The sequence below is a fragment of the Panthera pardus genome, unplaced genomic scaffold (genome assembly GCF_024362965.1).
Source record: "Panthera pardus isolate Hobbes unplaced genomic scaffold, ASM2436296v1 HiC_scaffold_15, whole genome shotgun sequence".
Lineage (NCBI taxonomy): Eukaryota > Metazoa > Chordata > Mammalia > Carnivora > Felidae > Panthera > Panthera pardus.
This window is the reverse complement of record NW_026526710.1, coordinates 49836271-49857250: the sequence shown is the minus strand read 5'-3', so window position 1 is coordinate 49857250 and position 20980 is coordinate 49836271. Positions and strand designations below refer to the sequence as shown.

Below are 20980 nucleotides of genomic sequence, written 5' to 3'. Positions count from 1 at the left end.
TTTGTAGCTATGTAGGGGCTCCAGGAAGAGCTACTAAGTTGTACCATAGGTGTTGAAAACTTCTTTGGTAGAGGCTGGCATTGCTTTAAAACTAGAAACAAAACCAATTTTAAAAGAATTTCATTGTGACAGAATTTCAAATTGTGTGCCATCTAGAGAAAGCAAGACCAAAGTGAAAATGTTTGAAATGCCACTGAGTTCATTCTATTTTTCCAGCTTTTCCCACATGGACCATGATAATAACCTAGAACTCAGGTGAGACTATGGAAGATTTACACACATATGTACTGAGATAACATGGAGCTTCAGAGAGACGATGCTTATCTGTAAACTTTAATGATTGGAAATTATGTTAATCAGTTGGAAAAAATGGAAGGGAAATGATAGGAATTGTCTGCAAAATAAATGGAAGCAGCTTTCAGTTTCTCTGACTGAGCCCTCAAATCTTCCACCAGGTTATTGTGAGGTCTGGGAGCCACGGAGAAGGGGCTCTAAAAGAAAGGAGCGGCCCTGTGCTTTCCCTGGACTACCAAGCATATGTAACTGGTTTTACAGGTCAATATTGATCAGGCTTTCTGGCAGCAGGTTCTTAAAAGCCCTTCTCCTTCTCGACAGTAAAATGGGTCTTTATTTACTCTTAAGATCCTCTTTTTGTTTTGTGTTTTTGTGTTTGTGCCTCCTCACCGAAGGGAAGGAATGAAAAGGCGACTCATTAGAATCCTGGGACCTTTCTCTAGGATACAGTTCAGGGCTATCCAGGTGTTATGAGTGCATAATGGTTGGTTTGGCTTGTTTTCCTTCTACAACCTCCTCTGAACTTTGTCATGTCCTCTGGGAATCTGTCTACACAAACCGGTTAAATTTTACTGGCTTCACCAGCCCGCTGCTACTCAGGAAGGAGCTCTTTGGGGAGTTCAGAATGTTCTACTTTTCTAGGAAGTCAGAAATATCACTCTCTGTATGAAAATTGAATTAGCCATTTTCTACATTCCTCTTTCCTGGGTTCAGGTACTGATGCACCTTCCTGAAATAGGCACCAGGCTGCTCCCCTGCCTCAGTAGAGATCTTGAGTCTGTCTGCCTGAATCACTCCAAGAGGGTAGGAAGGCCAGAGTTGCCTTATTTTTTTCTCTTTCATGTTAACAAATTTCAAATGCCAAATATGATTACAATTACAATGCTAATATTTTCCTTTTGTGGTTTCAAGGCACACAGTCATTTTAAATGACATTTGGTTCTTGGCTAACATACAAATGCTTTTTCTGAGAGCCCTGCTTCCATCCACATATAGTTTCTGGAACTAGTGGAAGTATGTGGGTCCACAGAGTGAAAGGTGCCTTGTGTCATTGTTTGGTCCACTCACTCAAGTTCAGAATTAACAAATGATTAATGCGTGGTGACTAACATTCTGGCCAATATCTCAGTGGCCTCGGGGAAAAACAAACTATATCTGGTGATTTAAACTCATTAGGGAATGATCCTCTTGAGTACAGTAGTCCCTCCTTATCCACAGGGGATATTTCCAAGACCCCTAAGAGATGCCTGAAATTATGAATAGTTCTAAACCCTAGATGTACTATGTATTTTCCTCTATTACATACCTATGATAAAATTTAATTCATAAATTATGTTTTAAGTGTATGTATTTATAAATTTAGTAATTTATAAATTAGGCATAATAAGTAAACAATAACTAATGAAATAAATTAATTATACAATATACTGTAATAAGTGTTACATGAATGTGGTTGCTCTCTTACCCTTTTTGTGATGGTTTGAGATGATAAAATGCCTATGTGATGAGATGAAGTGAGGTGAATGACACTGGCATTACGACATTAGCATTAAGTTACTATTGACCTTCAGACTATACCTCAAAAGGAGGATCATCTGTTTCTGGATGAAACTGATTCCAGGTAACTGAAACCCTAGAAGGGGAAACCATGGATAAGGAGGAACTGCTGTACTCTGAATGTATCTAAAAGCAATTTTTACACTACTTAAATTTAGAAATTTTTTTCTGGTTCCTATTTCTGGCAATATAAGTGACTCTATTGTTCTTGGGGAAATATTGTAAAAATAAACTTTTTTTTATTTTAATTCTGGTATAACATAACATAGTGTTATATTAGTTTCAGGTGTACAATGTAGTGAGTTGTCAGTGCTCTATATTCAGTGCTCATCACCATAAGTGTACTTTTAAACCCTTTCACCTATTTAACCCATCCCCCCACCCACCTCCCCTCGGGAACCATCTGTTTGTTCTCTATATTTGAGAGACTTTTTTTTGGTTTGTCTCTTTTATTCTTAGTTTCTTTTGTTTCTTAAATCCACATATGAGTGAAATCATATGGTATTGTATTACACTGACTTATTTCACTTAGCATTGTATCCTTTAGTTCCATCCATGTATTGCAAATAGCATGGCAAGATTTCATTCTTTTTTATGACTGAGTAATATTCCATTATACGCACACATACACATATCAGTGGATACCTGGGCTGCTTCCATACGTAGTCTGGCTATTGCAAATTATGTGGCAATAAATATAGAGGTGCCTGTATCCCTTTGAATTAGTGTTTTTGTATTTGTTTCGTAAATACCAAGGAGAGTGATTACTGGATCATAGGGTAATTCTATTTTTAACTTTCTGAGGAAGTTCCCTACTGTTTTCCACAGTGGCTGCACCAGTTTGCATTCCCACCAACAGTGCAAGAGGGTTCCTTTTTTCCACATCCTTGCCAACATTTGTTGTTTCTTGTGTTACTGAGTCTAGCCATTCTTACAGGTGGGAAAAAATGCCTCATTGTCTTTTTGATTTACATTACCCAGATGATGAGTGATGTTGAGCATCTTTTCATGTGTATCTTGGCCATCTGTATGTCTTCTTTGGAGGAATGTCTGTTCATGCCTTCTGCCCATTTTTTAATTGGAGTGCCTTTTGGTGTTGTATAAGTTCTTCTATATTTTTTATACTAACCCTTTATTGGATATGTCATTTGCAAATATCTTCTCCCATTCAGTAGGTTGTCTTTTAGCTTTGTTCATTGTTTCCTTTGGTGTACAGAAGCTTTTTATTTTGATGTCATCCTAATAGTTTATTTTTGCTTTTGTTTCCCTTGCCTCAGGAGACCTAGCTAGAAAAACACCGCTATGACTGATGTCAGAGAAATTACTGCCTATGTTCTCTTCTAGGATTTTTATGGTTTCAGGTCTCACATTGGGAACTCTAATCCATTTTGAGTTTATTTTTGCATATGGTATAAGGAAATGGTCCAGGTTTCCCAACACCATTTGTTGTTGTTGTTTTTTGTTTTGTTTTATTTTTTAGATTTATTTATTTATTTTGGTGGGGGGGGAAGAATTCCAAACAGTGAGTCAACAATGCCATATTCAGCTTCACACAGACAGCACAGATCCCAACATGGTGCTCAATCTCCCAAACAGTGAGATCATGACCTGAGCCAAAACCAAGAGTTGATCACTTAACTGACTGAACCACCCAGGTCCCCCCTAATACCATTTGCTAAAGAGATCTTTTCCCATTGTCTATTTTTGCCTCCTTTGTTGAAGATTAATTGACTGTACAATCATGGGTTTATGTCTGGGTTCTCTATTCTGTCCCATTGATCTATGGGTCTTTTTTTTTTTTTGTACCAGTACCATACAGCTTTGGTTACGATAGCTTTGTAGTATATCTTGATATCTGGTATTGTGATATCTCCACTTTCATTCTTCTTTTTCAAGATAATTTTGACTATTCCTGGTCTTTTTTGATTCCCTACAAATTTGAGGAGTATTGTTTCTAGTTCTGTGAAAAATGCTATTCGTACTTTGGTAAGGATTGGATTAAAACTGCAGTTTGTTTTTGGGTAGTTTGGACAGTTGAACAATATTTGTCCTCCAAAATCATGAGCATGGAATATGTTTCCATTTGTGTCATCTTCAGTTTCTATTATCAATGTTTTAAAGTTTTCAGAATACAAGTTAAGTTTATTCCTAAGTATATCATTATTTTTGGTGCAGTTGTAAATGGGACTGTTTTCTTAATTTTTTATTCTGCTACTTCATTATTAGGATCTAGAAATGCAACAGATTTCATATATCGATTTTGTATCCTACAACCTTACTGAATTCATTTGTCACATCTAGCAGTTTTTTGGTGGAGTCTCTAGGGGTTTTTTTTTATATACAATTATCAGTTCATCTGCAAAGAGTGACGGTTTTACTCCTTCCTTACAAATTTGGATGTTTTTCTATTTATTGTCCTTGTTTGATTTCTGCAGCTAGGACATCGATTACTGTGTTGAATAAAAGTAGTGAAAGTAGACATCCTTCTCTTGTTACTGACCTTAGGGGAAAACATCTGTTTTTCAGTATTGAGTACAATGTTAGCTATGGGTTTTTCATATATGGCCTTTATTATGTTCAGGTATGTTCCCTCTAAATGTATTTTGTTGAGAGTTTTCTCATAAATGGGTGTTTTACTTTGTCAAATGCTTTTCTGCACCTATTTGAAATGATCATATGGGTTTTATACTGTCTCTTGTTGATGTATCCCATTGATTGATTTCGAATATTGAACTAGCCTTACAACCATGGAGTAGATCCTACCTGATTGTAGTGAATGATTTTTTAATGTATTGTTGGCTTTAGTTTGCAAATATTTTGTGGAGGATTTTTATGTTCACCAGAAATATTGGCCTCTGGTTCTCTTTTTTTGCAGTGTCTTTATCTGGTTTTGGTATTAGGGTAATGCTGGTCTGGAAGGTTTCCTTTCTCTTCTATTTTTGGAATTGTTTCAGAAGAATAAGTATTAACTCTTCTTTAAATGTTTGGCAGAATTCACCTGTGTCTGGTCCTGGACTTTTGTTTGTTGGGAGTTTTCTTTTATTACTGATTCAATTTCATTGCTGGTAATTGGTGTGTTCAAATTGCTATTTCTTCCTATTTCAGTTTAGGAATTTATCCATTTCTTCTAGGTTGTCAAGTTTGTTGGCATATAATTTTTCAGAATATATTCTTATTATCCTTTGTATTTCTGTGGTGTCCGTTGTTAATTCTCTTTCATTTCTGACTTTGTTTGAGTCCTCTATTTTTGATGAATGTCCTAAAATTTGTTAGCTTTGTTGATCTTTTCAAAACCTAGCTCCTGGTTTCATTAATTCATTCTATTGTTTTTTTTCAGTTTCTATTTATTTCTATTCTAAAATTTATTATTTCCTTCCTTCTACTGGTGTGGGTGTTGTTCTTTTCCTAGCTCCTTTAGGTGTAAGGTTAAGTTGTTTGAGATGTTTCTTCCTTCTTGAAGTAGGCTTGTATTTCTATCAACTTCCCTCTTAGAATGGCTTTTACTGCATCTCAACGATTTTGGTCTCTTGTACTTTCATTTTTATTTATGTACTTTTGGATTTCTTCTTTGATTTCTTGGTTGACCCATTCATTGTTCAGTTGCATGTTATTTAACCTCCATATATTTGTGTTCTTTCCAGATTTTTTCTTGTAGTTTATTTCAAGTTTCATAGCATTGTGGTTAGAAAAGAACATGAAATGAGTTTTATCTTTTTGAATTTATTGAGACTTGTTTTGTGTCCTAACATATGATTTATTCTGGAGAATGTTCTGTGTTTGCTGTTTTAGGATGGAATGTTTTTAATATATCTGTCAGATCTATCTGGTCCAATGTGTCAATCCAAGCCACTGTTTCCTTGTTAATTTTCTGTTTCATTAATGTAAGTGGGTGTTAAAGTCCCCTAATATTATTGTATTACTACTGATTACTTTCTTTATGTTTGAATAGTATTTTCTTGTTGCGTATTTCCTTTATTATATAATGCCTTTCTTTGTATTTTGTTACAGTCTTTGTTTTAAAGTCTGTTTTGTCTGATACAAGTTTCCCTACCCCAGCTTTCTTTCCACTTCCATTTGCATGATAAATGCTTTTCCATCCCTTCACTTTCAATGTGCCAGTGTCTTTAGGTCTGAAATGAGTCTCTTGTAGGTAGCATATAAACCGGTCTTGGTTTTTTTATCCATTCTGTTCACCCTACATCTTTTGATTGGAGCATTTAGTCCATTTACATTCAAAGTAATTATTGATAGATACATATATATTGCCATATTGTTACTTGTTTTATGGTTGTTTTTGTAGTTCTTTGTTCCTTTCTTCTCTTTCATAGTTTGTTGACTACTTTAGTAATATGCTTGGATGCCTTGCTCTTTAATTTTTGCACATCTATTACTGGTTTTGATTTGTGGTTACCATTAAATTTACAAATAACATATTATGCATATAGCAGTCTATATTAAGCTGATGGTGACTTAAGTTTGAGCCCACTCTAAAAGTACTAAATTTATACTCCTCTCCCTCTCAAACATTTTAGATATATGGTGTTCCACTGTATAATATGCATTTATTTCATGAATGCCTTGACTGATTTTTTAGATATACTTAAGTTTACTGCTTTTGTGCTTCCTATTTTCCTTATTCCTACTCATGATCTTTCCTCACTACTCAGAGTCAGCCTTAATAGTTCTTGTAGGGCTAGTTTGGTGGTCATGAACTCTTTTAATTTGTGTTTGTATGGGAAATTCTATATCTCTCTTTCTATTCTGATTGATAGCCTTTCTGGATAGAGTGTTCTTTTCCCTTTCAGCACTTTGAATATATCATGTGACTCCCTCTGGCCTGCGAAGTTTCTGCTGAAAAATAAGCTGATAGAAAGCTTATTTTTGAGGGGTGCCTGGGTGGCTCAGTCAATTGAGCATCTGACTTCAGCTCAGGTCATGATCTCAGGGTTCATGGGTTCGAGCCCCGCATCGGGCTCTGTGCTGACAGCTCAGAGCCTAGAGCCTGCTTCCAATTCTGTGTCTCCCTCTCTGTCTGTCCCTCTCCCCCTCATACTCTCTTTCTCTCAAAAATAAATAAACGTTAAAAAAAAATTTTTTAAAGGAAAGCTTATTTTTGAAACACTTTATTTTGAAAACATTTTTCCTTGTATGTAACTGTTTTCTCTTTCTGCTTTTAGAATTCTTTCTTTATCACTACTTTTTTACATTTTATGTGCCTTGGTGTGGACCTCCTTGGACTGATTTTGTTGTGGGTTCTCTGTGCCTCCTGAATCTGGATTTTTGTTTCCTTCCCCATATTCAAGATGTTTTCATCTGTTATTTCTTCAAATAAATTTTCTGCCCCCTTTTCTCTCTCTTCTACTTCTGGGAAACCTATAATGCAAATGTTATTACACTTCATGATTTTGCTGAGTTACCTTAATGTATTTTAATTTTTTATTATTTTTTTTCTTTTTCCTGTTCAGCTTGATTGCTTTCCATTATTATGTCCTGATTTGTTCTTCTGCTTTTTCTAGTCTACTATGTATTCCATCCAGTGTTTTTAATTGTTAATTGAGTTCTTCATCTCTGATTTTTTTTTAATGTCTTCTATTTCTTTGTTGAGGATCTCACTGAGGTCCTCCACTCTTGTTCTCAAGTCCAGTGAGTATCTTTATGACCATTACCTTAAATTCTCTATCAGACATTTTACTTATGCTTGTTTCATTCAGCTGTCTTGCTGTGATTTTGTCTTCTTTCATTTGGGACATATTCCTCTGGATCCTTATTTTGTCTAACTCTCTGTGTCTGTTTCTAGGTGTTAAGAAATTCAGCTACATCTGTTTCTCTTGAAAGTAATGGCCTTTTTAAGAGGTCCTATAGTGTCCTGCAGTCAATGTCCCCTATTCACCAGAACCTGTTGCTTCAGAGTGGTTTCTTATGTGTGTTGTGTGCACCTTGCTATTGTGGCCGAGCCCCATTTGTCTTCATTCCAGTCACCTGCAATGACTCTTTTGGCCTATTGTGGGCAGGATTTGGTCCCTGTATTATTGTTAGGCCAGACTGAGGCCACCTTTGGCTTGAGTTCAGTCAGACCAAGCATTGTCAGATCTGCTGTAGCACCAAATTGCAGGGCCCGCTCCCTATATTCTTTCCTGTGAAGCTTTTGATGGTGGATGTGGCCTGCAGTCAGACCAGATGTCTGCCCCCAGCCAACTGCTGGGGCTGCAGTTGGACTGCTGTGTGTGTGTGTGTGTGTGTGTGTGTGTGTGTGTGTGTGTGGTTCTCTTCTCTTCTTCCTGGGATGGGAGTCACATTGGAGTATTTTGGTACCCTATGAGGCTTGTGTCACTACTTTGGATTGTCTCTTGCCAAAAGCATGTTGGAGAGGGCATGTCCATAAGAGAATGTGGGGGTAAAGTACATGATGCCAGCAAGGTCTGCACCAGTTCACTGTGGGAGGGGACCCACAGCCCTGTGGGAATATTCCTGCCCAGGCTGAGATGGAAGGGGTCAGGCACACTGTTAGCAAGCCAGGTGGAGGGTGTTTCCACTGTGCCACCCAGGCACCTCTCTGATTGTAGTTTTGATTCCCCTTTCCCTAATGATAAGTGATGTTGAGTATCATTTCATGTACATGTTGGCCATTTGGATGTATTCTTTGGAAGGTATCTATTTAGTTCTTCTTCCATTTTACATGTAGATTGTTTTGTTATTGAGTTGTGTGAGTTCTTTATATATTTTAGATATTAACTGCTTATCAAATGTGTCTCACAAATACTTTCTTCCATTCTGTAGTTTCTTTTTATTTTACTGATTGTTTATTTTGCTGTATAGAACCTTTCTAATTCGATGTAGTCCTACGTGTTGATTTTTGCTATTTTTGCTTATGCTTTTTGTGTCATACCCATCACTGCATAGACCAATGTCAAAAACTTCTTCCCTATGTCTTTTCCTAGGAGTTTTATGGCATCAGGTCTTAGATTTAAGTCTTTAATCCATTTCAAGTTAATTTTTGTAAATGATGTAATATAGGGTTCCAATCTGATTTTCCTGCATGTAGCTCTCCAGTTTCCCCAGCAGTATTGGTTGGGGAGTCTATCCTTTCCCTATTGAGTGTTCTAAGCCCCCTTGTCAAATGTCAGTTAACTGTATAGGGAAGAATCTAGCTCTGAGTTCTCAATTTTGTTTTATTTGTTTATGTGCCTATTATTATGCTAGTACCATACTATTTTAATTACTACAGGTTTGTGGTATACTTTGAAATCAAGAAGTACAATGCCTACAGTTTTATTCTTTCTTAAGATTACTTGCATTATTGGGAGTCCTTTTGTGGTTCTATGCAAGTTTTAATATTCTTACTAGTTCTGTAAAAAGAAATGCCATTGGAATTTGGTAGTAATTGCATTGAACGTATAGATGGCTTTGAGTAGTATGGGCACTAACTAACAATGTTAACTCTTCTGATCCATGAACATGGATATATTTACATTTTTTTGCATCTGCAATTTTTTTTCATCAAAGTCTTTTCATTTCCCTTGTACAGATCTTTCACTTGGTTAAATTTATTCCTAAATATTGTTTTTTATGCTACTGTGAATGGGATAGTTTTATTTATTTTCAGATGTTTTGTTGTTAGTGTATAGAAACACAACTGACTTCTGGATGTTGGTTTTTGTATCTTGCAACTTTACTGAATTCATTTATTAGTTTCAACAGGTTTTTTTTTTTTGAGTCCTTAAGATTTTCTATATATAAGATCCTATCATCTACAAGTAATGAGAGTTTTACATCTTTCAAATTAAAAAAAATAAGATTTTAGAGAGAAATAGTTGGGGGGAGTAACATATGGGGTGGGGGGGTGGAGAGAGAGAGAGAGCGAATTTTAAGCAGTCTCCACCTAAGCACTCAGCCCAGTATGGGACTCAGTCCCACGACCCTGGGATCATGACCTGACCTGAAATCAAGAGTCAGACACTCGACTAACTGAGCGACCCAGGCACCCATTTCTTTCTCATTTGTATACCTTTTATTTCTTTGCCTTGTCTAGTGGCTCTGACTAGGACTTCCAACCATGCATTGAATAAGAGTAGTAACAGTGGGCATCCTTGTTTTGTCCCTGATCTTAGTGGAATATCTATCTATACCATTCACCATTGTGTATGATGTTAACTGTGGGTTTGTCCAATAAGGTCTTTCTAATGTTATGTTCCTTCTATACCCAATTTGTTGAGGGTTTTTATCATGAAAGGATGCTGTATTTTGTCAGATGCCTTTTCTGCATCTCTTGAGATAATCAGGTGATTTTTATCTTTCATTCTGTAAATGTGATATATTGCATTTATTGATTTGCATATGTTGAATCATCATTGCATCCCAGGGTTAAATCTTGTGTGGGCATGGTATATAATCCTTTTAATATGTTGCCAAATTTGGTTTACTAATATTTTTTGAGAATTTTTGAATTTTTGAATTTCTGAATTCTCTGTTGAGAAATCAGAAATTTTGGTCTGTAGTTTTCTAGTAGTGTTCTAATCTGGCTGTGGTATCAGGATAATTCTTGCCTTGTACAATTAGTTTGGAAGTATTCCCACCTCTTCAATTTTTTGGAAGCATTTGTGAAGGATTTGCCTTAATTCTTCTTTAAATGTGTGGTAGAATTTCCTATGAAGCCATCTGGTCCTGGGGTTTAGGGTGGAGGTTTTTAATTACTGATATAATCTCCTTACTCATTATTGGTCTATTTAGATTTTCTAGTCTGCCTTTTTCAGTCTTGGTAGATTGTATGTTTTTAGGAATTTATTCATTTCTTCTGGGTTGTCCAGTTCTTTGGTATATACTTGTTCATAGCAGTCTCTTTTTCTATGTTTTTCTGTTTTATCAGTTTTAACTTCTCTTTATTTTCTTTTCTTTATTTATTTAGGGTGTAGTCAGTTTGTTTTATTTAATGTTTCAAGTTTTTATTTAAATTCCAGTTAGTTAACATATAGTGTAATATTAGCTTCCGGAATAGAATTTAGTGATTCATCACTGACATATAACACCAGCTGCTTATTACAACAAATTCTATGTTTAAAACCAATCACCCATTTAGCCCATCATCCCACCCAGCTCCCCTCCAGCAACCTTCAGTTTGTTCTCTATAGTTAAGAGTCTTTTATGGTTTGCCTCCCTCTCCTTTTTTTCTTTCCCCTATGTTCATCTGTTTTGTTTCTTAAATTCCACACCTGAGTGAAATCATATGTCATTTGTCTTTCTCTGACTCATATCACTTAGTATAATACACTCTAGCTCCATCCATTTTGTTGCAAATGGTAAGATTTCAATTCTTTGGTGGCTTAGTAATATTCCATTGTATATATGTACCACATCTTCTTTATCCACTTATCAGTCAATGGACATTTGGGCTCTTTCCATACTTTGGCTATTGTCGATAGTGCTGCATTTATAGCAAAATCAGCATTTTTGTATTCTTTGGGTAAATAGTAATGCAATTGCTAGGTCATAGGGCACTTCTATTTTTAGGTTTTTTGAGGAACCTCCATACTGTTTTGCATTGTGGCTGCACCAGTTTGCATTCCCACCAACAGTGCAAGAGGATTCCCATTTCTCCACATCCTCACCAATACCTGTTTCTTGTGTTGTAACTTTAGCCATCCTAACAGATATGAGGTGGTATCTCATTATAGTTTTGATATGTATTTCCCTGATGATGAATGATGTTGAGCATCTTCTGACTTCTCTTTCATTTCTGATTTTGAGTTCTCTTTTTTTTTTCCCTTGGTGAGTCTAGCTAAAGGTTTGTCCATTTTTTTTCTTAAAAAAGAAAACAAAAAACTCTTGGCTTTTTTTCCCCTTCTGCTAACTTTGTGCTTAGTTCTTTTTCTTTTTTAAAATGTCTGTTTATTTATTTAGAGAGAGAGAGAGAGTGAGCGAGCAGGGGACGGGTAGAGAGAGAAGGAGAGAGAGAATCCCAAGCAGTCTCCACATCAGCACAGAGCCTAATGCAGGGCTAGATCTCGCAACACTGATATCATGACCTGAGCTGAAATCAAGACTCAGATGTTCAGCCAACTGAGCCACCCAGAAACCTCAGTTCTTCTTTTTCTAGAGTCTTCATGTATAAAGTTAGGTTGTTCATTTATGATCTGTTTTCTTAACATATGCACATATCATTATAAACTTCCCTCTGATAACTTGTTTTACAGCATCCACAGGTTTTGATGTATTTCTTTTTTTTAATTTTTTTTAATTTCCCTTCTGATTTCTTCTTTGACCTATGGGTTATCCAGAAGTTTGTGTTAAATTTGCACATATTTGTAGATTTTTAAGCTTTCCTCTGGATTTCTAGTTTCATACTGTTGTGATCAGAAAATATACTTCATATGATTTCAGTCTTCTTACATATGTTGAGACTTGTTTTATGTCCTATAATCTTATCTGTCCTGGAGACAATGTCATGTGAAATTGTAAAGAATGTGCATTCTACAGCTGTAGGATAGGATGTTCTGTAACTGTCAGGTCCATTTGGTATAATGTATAGTTCAAGTCCAATGTTACTTTGTTGTTGTTTCTTTTAATTTTTTTTTAATGTTTATGTATTTTGAGAGAGAGTGAAAGGACAGTGAGTGGGAGAGAGGCAGAGAGAGAGACATACACACACAGGATCTGAAGCAGGCTCCAGGCTCTGAGCTGTCAGCACAGAGCCTGTCACAGGGCTTGAACTCACAGACCACAAGATCATGACCTGAGCTGAAGTCGGCCGCTTAACCAACTGAGCCACCCAGGCACCTCATGTTGATTTTCTATCTAGATGATCTACCCAATGCTGAAATTAGGGTGTTGAAGAGCCCTGTTATTACTGCATTGTCTCTTTCCAAACTTGTTAATATTTACTCAATATATTTATATGCGCTGATGTTGGTAGTTATATATTTACAAATACACCTTTTTCATGAATTGATACCTTTATCATTATACAGTAACCATTGTTGTCTCTTATTAAAATTTTTGGTTAAAGTCTATTTTGTCTGGTGTAAGTATAGCTAAACACACTTTCTTTTGGTTTCTATTTGCATTGAAATTTTTTTCATCCCATTACTTTGAACCTATGTATGTCCTTAAAATTCAAGTGAGTCTTGGGGGCCTCATGTAATTGGGTCTTTTTTTTTTTTTTTCATCCAGCAAGTGTATGGCTTTTGATTAGTGAATTAAATCCATTTACACTCAATTATTGATATATGTGGACTTGCCAGTGACATTTTATTAATTGCTTTCTGGTTGTTTTAGATTTCCATTTTTTTCTTTTTCTCTGTTTCTAACTTCTTTTGTCAATTGGTGATTTTCTGTGGTGGTTAGCTCTGTTCCCCACCCCACCCCCTTTTTTTGTCTTTAGTAATCTATTCTAGGTTTTTCCTAGAGGTTTATGTAAAACATCTCCGATAAAAGAGCCCAATTTTAAGCTTATAGCAGCCTAAATTCAGTTGCCTACAAAATCTTCATCTTATTCCTCCCGTGTTTTATTTTTTTTGGTAGAAATATTTATATTTTGTATTCATTAAATTAAAGTAGCTAGAATTATTTTTAATTTTAAGTGGTTAAACACGATCTTATTATAGATTGAAGTCTGACTGTATATTTACTTTTACCAATGTTATATACTTTCCTATGTTTTCATGTTGCTGATTAGCCTCTTGTCAGCTTAATACTCTCATATTAGAATTTTTTCATGGCAAGTCTAGTTGTGATTAACTCCTTCAGCTTTTGTTTTCATGAGATTCTTTATTTTTCCTTCAATATCTGAAGGATAACTTCAGATAACTTCCATATAGGAAACTTCCATATAGAGTATTCATGCTTGGTAATTCTTTTCTTCAGTACTTTCCTAGCCTGTAGGATTTTTCCTGAGAAATCTACTGATAGCCTAGTGGAGGGTTCCTTTGTAGGTTAAAATCTTTTTTCCCTGGATTCTCTTCTATCTTTGACATTTCCCAGTTTCATTATGTTATCCTAGGTAATGTCATTTTACATTGAGATAATAGGTTGAGGTATTATCTTTCATGAGCTTGGTTGCCCAAGTTTTTCCCCAGCTTTGGGAAGTTCTCAGATATTATTTAAGTAAACTTTTTGTCCCCTTCACCCTTTTCTCTCTCTAGTATATTAATTTTTTCAATATTTGTTCTTTTGATGAAATTTCATAAATCACTTTCTTCACTCTTTTTAGTTTTTCCTGCTCTGATTGAGTTATTTCAAAATCCCTGTCCTCTTATTTACTTATTGTGTCTTCCATTTGCTGTACTCTACTGCAGATGTTTTCTATTGCAATTTTCATTTTATTCATTGAATTTCTCAAATCCAGAACTTCTTTGTTCTTTTTTATGATTTATGTTTCTTTGGTAAGTGTGTCATTTTGTTCATGTATTTTTTTTCCTGAATTCATAGAATGGTCTTTTTGAGTTTTCTTTATAACTTATTGAATTTCTTCTAATAGCTATTTTAAATGCTTTATCATTCAGTGTCATGCACCAGAGCTTGGTAATTTAAAAATTGTTACCTTTGGTGATGCTGTGTTTTCTTGATATTTCATATTTCTTATAGTTTTGATCACTGCTTTCACATTTGAACTAGCAGATACCTCCTTAAATCTGGACTAGTTGCCTTCAGTTGGGGTATGCTGTTTACTGGTGCTTTTATATTTAGGGTTTTCTCTGCTTTCTGGGTTTAACAGAAGGTAGTGTGTTAGTTCACATTTGTGGTTTCTCCTTTGTCCACAGCTCCCAATCTGTTTTTCTGATAGCATTCCATTTATAAGACCTGCTCTCAATGCTGCATTCTGGAATATGCACAAGGAGTCAACTACAGAGTGGAGTGAGGTGTGGGTTCAGCATTTAGGGCACTAAAGGTATCCAGGAACCCAGTGGGAAGATCCTTGGGTGAGATGCTCCCAGACACCATGGGCAGATTTCTTGCTGAAGTCTTGAGCTTAGTTAGCAGGAACCCTGTCACTTTAATGTCTTGATATTCTTATTTGCCTCTTCACCAGTCTTCCTTTCCACAGTTACTGCTGCTGGAAAGAAATGGGTTTCTCAAGCAGCATTCCACACAACTGGGTTAGCCAGGCATTCACTCACCACTCTCCTTTTTATCTGCTAGAGAGGTTACCACTACTGGATAACTCAGTCCTTGCCGTGTTGTGGGGAGTGAAGTACCTAGGGCAAATTCCTCTTACTGTCTCCATTGCAACCAAACTCTTTTTTTCTCCCTCCAAAGACATGCTAGAATCTCTGCTTGGGATGGCTGGACATATGCAAATTCTCTCTCTTCTGTGGCTATTTGTCCAGCTCCATGCTCTCCAGTTTTTTCATAACTTTAGTGAGAGGGGTTGGGCCAGGTTTGCTGGCTGTGTTGTTTCCACAGCCCAGACCAAGGTCTGTTTGCTTATTACTAGATGCACAGGTGGGTGAGATTCCTCCTAGTCTCCTGATACGTATTCTGGATCCTACACTTCTCACAAAAGTGCTGCTGTTCGTAGATGTATATATCTAACTCATTGTTCAAAAGAAAGAATAAAATAGAAGAACTTCGTACCCTGCCATGATGCTGATGTAAGCTCTGGACATTCTTTTTAAACATACAGAATAACCAGTTTTGCTGACCTTAGCTTCAGTTTAATTACAAAGTTGATTTAATTTTTGTCTGCTATTTGCTAGACTTCTAACTCTTTTACAAAGTTAGTTTTTCTCTTCTTAACCTTTAATTATTAGATTGAGTGAAATGGATACTCCAGAGGTAGCAGGGTCCGCCCAACCCGTTTCACCCATACTCCCAAGGAAAAGACTTTTTTAAATTACCATGGATATATACCATTTAAGCATCTTAAAATATGTTGATTAAAATTTGTTGAGACTATTTGGGAAAATAGTTAAACATAGAAGCCTCAAATTTTAAAAACAATGGATCAGACAAAAGCATCTCATTCATACTCTGTATTACAAATATATAACCTAAAGTTATACATGGAATCCTATAAATGTTATATACTGTGATTTCCATAATTAATATGTTCATAGTGAATTTTGAGGGATTTAAAACACACGAATAGAAATGATCTGTCATAGACATTACATTTTTAGATTATCAGTAGTGATGAGAATATTAGAAAGATTCTTTAATTTTGTTTTTTAAAATAGATAAATTAACTCTTCTATAAGGAATTTTTTCTAAAACTTATTGTCCACTATAATAATGACCAAGGTAAATCAGTGTTGCATTTTTATAATATTGCAGTATAATATTACAGTTATTAACTATAAAGTTTATTAATTATTAGTAATCCTAATTCCAGAGGGGTCATTATTTCACTAGTTCACATATGTCTTACCTCATGAGCCATCAGTATTTCTGCTATGGTTGTTGTAATCCTATGTTTTTTAATGACTGTGGTATTAACACTGTGTGTGGGTGTATGTTTAATATCCTAAATTCAAAGTAATTTATCTGTGTATAGTTGACATGCATGTTAATTAGTTTCAGGTGTACAACATAATGATTCAATCACTCTGTTATGCTCACCACAATTGCAGCTACCATCTGTCACTATACTCAAATTTTTAAAAATGTAATTATTGAAAACAAAATGAAAAACTACAAAAGAGAATCTAAATGAATAAAATGCCAGGCTGAATTTCATTTCCCTTGAAAAGAAATAACTCATTTTACCATTTTACTATTGAGCATATAGAGCAAAAAGCAACTCTTACTATTTGTATAATAGACATTTATCTTATAGTAAACATGTCTTATATAACTAACTCAAAACATTAAAATGATTTAGACTATCTTCCATTTGGGATATCAGAGTCAAAATTATATGAGGGTTCTGGGAAAGATGGTAGAATAGGAGGACCCCAAATAGATAACATGGATACAACTAGATAATACATCAATGCCCATAACCCAAAAAATGACATCATGACTGGCAGAACAAACTCCTTAACCAAATGTAGAGAAGAGGCCACATTGAAGAGAGTGGGAAGGGCAAAGACATGGGGAGCTTTAGGTATGGCCACCAGAGGGAGGGATATGCAGGCATTGAGAAGGGTGAGAAACAGACTATTCCCATTGCATTTGTTATTGAAAACCAGAGGGACCAAATTTCATGAGTTCTCACTACCAGCAGGATGTAAAGCCTGGAACTCTGAAAGTCAGTGGGCTTGGCTCTAAGAGAGCTTGGAGGATGATAGGAAGCTGAGTCCCTGCCCTTTAAGGGACAGCACAATAAATAGGCCAAGGAGATACAGCTTAGAAGCAGCTGTTTGAAAAACACCTGAGGAATACAAGAGGGAACATTAGTTACTAACCTAGGAACAAAGGAGCTGGCGGGCACCAATTCTCTCCCTTGCCCCCACCCCCAGCATAATTATATATCCACCTGCAGGAACCAATACTGTGCAGGCATTCACTACCTTACACTTGTGCTTACACTGTGTCCTGCCTCTCCAGCTGGTCCTGCCTTAGTCCTGGCCCTGCAGGCCTATCTCCCAGAAGACTACAGCAAACAACCCTTGCCAACACTGCCTCTCCCAACCTCCTGTAGAAGTCACATGCACCTTGTTAAAACTGCACCACCCTCCCCGTACTGACCACATTTTGCAGAGCAGCTTCAGCCAACCTAATCTTAGCAGGAACTGTGTGTCCCCTGTGGAAGTGGACAGGTACATCACCTTGTTAAAAGTGTGTGCCTTGTCCACTACTTTGAAGAACAAGAGACACAGCTGACTGTCCTAAAATACAGGAATGGATCCAGTTAGGAAAAGAGGATATAGAGGAATATGCCCCCAGTGAAAGAACAGGACAAAATCACAGCAAGAGACCTAAACAAATAGGAGATAAGTAATATGTCTGATGGAGAATTTAAAGTAATTATCATAATGATACTCACTGGACTTGAGAAGAGTGAATGACATCAGTGAGACACAACACAGAAATAAAAAAAGACCCATTCAGATATGAAGAATACAATAAATGAAATTAAGAATACACTTGATGGTTGGGGCACCTGGGTGGCTCAGGGGGTTAAACATATGACTTTGGCTCAGGTCATGATCTCATGGCTCTGAGTTCGAGCCCTGTGTAGGGCCCTGTGCTTACAGCTCAAAGCCTAGCAATTGCTTCAGATTCTGTGTCTCCCTCTCTTGTTATCCCTCCCCCACTCATGCCCTGTGTCTCTCTCTCAAAAATGAATAAACATTTAAAAAGTAAAGCAATAAACAAAACAAAAAAACGAATACACTTGGTGGAATAAGTAGCAGGCTAGAGGAACAAAGTAAAGACTTGGAATACAGTGATGGAAAGTAATCCAGCTCAGCAAGGGAGAGAAAAAAGAATTATGCACAATGAGAACAGGAACTCAGTGACTCCATCACAGTAACATTAGCATTAGAGGTTTCCCAGAAGTAGAAAAGTGAGAAAAAGGGGCAGAAAATCTATTTGAAGAAATAACAGCTGAAAACTTACCTAATCTGGGAAAAGAAACAGATTCCCCCAACAAAATCCACTCAATGAGGTCTGCACCAAAACACATAGTAATTGTAATGGCAAAAGTAGTGATAAAGAATAAATTTTAAAAGCAAAGACAAAAGACAACAGTTACATACAAGGGAAACCTCATAAGGCAATGAGCTGATGTTTCAGCAGAAACTTTGCAGGCAAGAAGGGAGTGGCATGATATATTCAAAGTGGTGATGGAAAAAATCTGCATTCACCGGTACTCTATCCAGGAAGGCTATCTGAATAGAAGGAAATGCAGAGTTTCCATAAGGAGAGCAGGAAGAGTAGAAAACACAAAAGCAGTAAAAATAAGCGTATCTGTAAAAATCAGTGAAGGGATTCACAAAGTAAAAAGACGTAAAATATGACACCATATATGTAAAATGTCAGAGGAAGAGGAGTAAGGAATACATTGAAACTTAAGCAACCACAAACTTCACATAGACAGCTGTATGCAGATGATGTTATATACAAACCTAATGATAACCACAAACTAAAAACCAGTAATGGACATACTTAGATTCCTTTCTCTTTATTCTTTGCATGTCAGTAAAGAAAGCCAGTACACCATGAAAGAGAACAAGAAAGAAGCAGAGAAAACTACAAAAACAACCACAAAACAAATAACAAGATAGATACATATCTATCAATAATTACTTTGAATGTAAATGGACTAAAGACAGAGAGTGACAGATTGCATTAAAAACAAAACTTATCTTGGGGCAGCTGGATGGCTCAGTCAGTCCATCTCTTGATTTTGGCTTAGGTCCTTATTTCATGGTTTCGGGGATCAAGCCCTGTTTGGGCTGCAAGCTGACACTGTGGAGCCTGCCTCGGATTCTTTCCTTCTCTCTGGCCTTCTAGCAATTGTGTACTCATTTTTGTGGGCACTGTCTCTCAAAATAAGCAAACAAGACCTATCTGTATGCTACCTACAAGAGACTCATTTCAGATCAAAGGACACCTGTAGATTGAAAATGAGGTGATAGGGAAACACTTATTATGCAAATAGATCTCAAAAGAAAGCTGGAGTAGCAAATACTAATATCAGACAAAATAGGCTTTAAAACAAAGACTTTAAAAAGAAACTACACTACATATATAATCATAAAGGGGACAATCCAACAAGATGTAACAATTGTAAATATCAATGCACACAACAGAGGAACACCCAAATACAGTAAAAAGTTAATAAAGAAAGGAACTAATCGATAGTAATACAATTACTATTATACCCCTATTATTAACACCCTACTTACTAATGGGCAGATTATCAAAACAAAATCAACAAGAGTGGCTTTTTTTAAACTCTTATTTTAATTACAGTTAACATAGAGTGTTATGTTAGTTTCAAGTATTCAATATAGTGATTTCAACAATTCTAGAGGTCACCCAGTGCTCATTACAAGTGTACTCCTTAATCCCCATTAACCCATGCATCCACCCCTGCTCTCCTTTGGTAGCCATCAGTTCTCTACAATTAAGAGAGTTTCTTGATTTCTCTTATTTTTTTCCCTTTGCTTGTTTGTTTTGTTTCTTGAGTGTAATAATATGGTATTTGTCTTTCTCTAACTTATTTCACTTAGCATTATACTCTCCAGCTCCATCCATGTTGTTGCAAGTGGCAAGAATCCATTCTTTTTTAAGGCTGAAAAATATTCCATTGTATAACTTCTTTATCCATTCATCAGTGGATGGACACTTGGGCTGCTACCACACCTTGGCAATTGTGCATGTAGCCCTTTGAATTAGCGTTCTTGTATTCTTTGGGTAAACACTCAGTAGTGCAATTGCTGGATCATAAGGTAGTCCTCCTTTTAACTTTTTGAGGAACCTCCATACTTTTATATATATGCATACAACAATATACACACACACACACACACACACACACACACACACACGTATACTGTGTGTGTGTGTATTTACTTTGGCAATATTGTTTTATATGGGTCTTTTCTATCAAAATGAAGCTACATTTTATTTATGCATCTACCTAAGAACCTGTCCTTTAACAAGTACGGATTACAACAGAACAGGGTATGATGTGTTAATATAAGATCTGCAATCACTCCTCTTTAGCAAACTTACCCTTTGATTAAGAAAGGCCAGATGCTACGGTTTAGTGAGAACTGTTTGTCTCTTCTGAAGTCTTTATCAAACTCAAGCCATTTTCAAGTCATTCAGATCTACTGTAAGCCTAATAGATTGTGCTGTCAAGTACATAACTCTCCTTGATCTCATCCTTTTCTTACTTAATAAACACTGATTGATCAGTATTAGGTTACCAGGGAACAGGGTATTTATTCATAAAGTACGTACCAAATTGCTGAGATACATATTCTACAGACAACTAAGAAAACACAAAAAGCAAGATATTTATCACTGTCAAGTAGCTGTTTAAGGCTTTAGGCAAGGGAGAAAAGAGCATATGGATCACTTTTCCTCTCCCCCGAACATCTACTTTCTATCAAAGCTAAAGATCAAGCACTGACAGCAGTTATAGGTTGGATATGATCTCCCATTATATATTCCCGTGTTGATTTGAAAGCATTTTTGATTGTTTACTTCAGACTAATTGTTGATATCCCATACAATACAA

At 36.1% G+C, this 20980-nt stretch overlaps 1 protein-coding gene across 10 annotated transcripts in view; it reads left to right on the top strand.

The window, feature by feature from the left end:
* Window positions 1-20980, top strand: part of NOL4 (nucleolar protein 4) — a 426109-nt gene that overhangs the window by 367992 nt on the left and 37137 nt on the right. Inside the window, exon 11 of one of the 10 annotated variants that reach the window (XR_002084657.2) lies at window positions 1009-1098. The exons of the other annotated variants lie outside the window; for them this stretch is intronic. The gene's annotated coding sequence lies outside the window, so the exon portion shown is untranslated. The remainder of the gene's footprint in view (window positions 1-1008; window positions 1099-20980) is intronic. 10 annotated transcript variants of the gene reach the window in all.